Genomic DNA, 1,573 nt, shown 5'->3' with positions numbered 1-1,573 from the left:
ATCTCTATTCCTGAATGGAAATGGGACCATGTTGAAATGGACTTTGTCACTGGATTTCCCAAATCGCAGAAAGGTAATGATGCTATTCTTGTCGTCATTGACCTGCTTTCTAAAGTTGCACATTTTCTGGCGGTCAAAGAAACGGTCACTGCTAGTCAGCTTGCAACGCTCTACATGTCCAGAATTGTTTCACTTCATGGTATACCACTGGTTATTAGTTCGGACCGTGGCAGCTTATTCACTTCAAGATTCTGGGCAAGTTTCCAAGAAGCTATGGGAACTCATCTGTCATTCAGTACTGCGTTTCATCCGCAGTCGCAAGGGCAAGTTGAACGTGTCAACCAAGTTCTCGAAGACATGCTTCGAGCTTGTGTTATTTCCTTCGGCAAGAAATGGGAGGAATCTCTCCCGTATGCTGAGTTCTCTTATAATAATAGCTATCAAGCTAGTCTGAAGATGGCCCCCTTCGAAGTGTTATATGGACGAAAGTGCCGAACCCCTCTGAACTGGACAGAAACTGGGGAACGTCCACTCTTCGGTCCGGATATTATCCAACATGCCGAAGAACAAGTCCGCATTATTCGCGAGAATCTCAAGACTGCTCAGTCTCGTCAAAAGAGTAATTATAACCGTCATCATAAAGACATGGTCTATCAACCTGGCGAAAAGGCCTATCTTCGCGTTACACCAATGAAGGGTGCTCACCGCTTCGGGATCAAGGGCAAGCTAGCTCCTCGCTATATTGGCCCATTCACTATTCTAGAGAGGCGTGGAAAAGTGGCATATCAACTGGAGCTTCCGTCGAACCTTTCTTAGGTTCACAATGTATTCCACGTGTCACAGCTCCGTCGCTGCTTCAAGGACCCAATCCGAGCAGTGGATCATGAAGTGCTCGAATTGCAACAGGACCTCTCCTATAAAGAGCATCCGGTCCGCATTCTCGACCAAGCTCAATGCCGCACACGCCAGAAGGCGATCAACTTCCTCAAAGTTCAGTGGTCGCACCATTCTGAAGATGAAGCCACTTGGGAACGAGAGGATCGCCTGCGTGATGAATACCCCGCACTGTTTCCTTCTACCTCCTAAATCTCGGGACGAGATTTCTTGTAGTGGAGGAGAATTGTGACGCCCGGATAATCATGCTACAGTAATCTCACGTTAATGGTGCCACATCACCTCTGTCACTGTAGTTAATCTTGGGTTAATTCGAAACCGCTTCAAAATTCAAATTCAAATTAATGTCAACAATAAAAGTTTTCAAAAATTGAAACAAAAATGTTCGGACAATGCCAAATATGGCATAGGCAATTATGGTGTAGATGACACAAATTTATAAATTGCTTAAATGGCCAAATTAAATAAAACAGAACATAAAAAAGGAAAAGAAAGGGAAAAAGAAGAAACCCCCCTTCCCCCCCTGGGCCGAAAGGCCCAGCTAGCCACCGCCCCTGCCACCTGGCCCACCCGGCCGAACCGGCCCGCCTCCCCCTGCCGCCTCCTTTCCCTGTTCCCCCGACCCGGGTCGGAATAGGGGTGCGTCCCCGCCGCACCCTCTCGCCGGCGACGATGGGGG

This window comes from Triticum aestivum, chromosome 3A (assembly GCF_018294505.1).
Source record: "Triticum aestivum cultivar Chinese Spring chromosome 3A, IWGSC CS RefSeq v2.1, whole genome shotgun sequence".
In the NCBI taxonomy this organism is placed as follows: Eukaryota; Viridiplantae; Streptophyta; class Magnoliopsida; order Poales; family Poaceae; genus Triticum; species Triticum aestivum.
The sequence above is the reverse complement of the archived record's forward strand: the minus strand, read 5'-3'. Positions refer to the sequence as shown.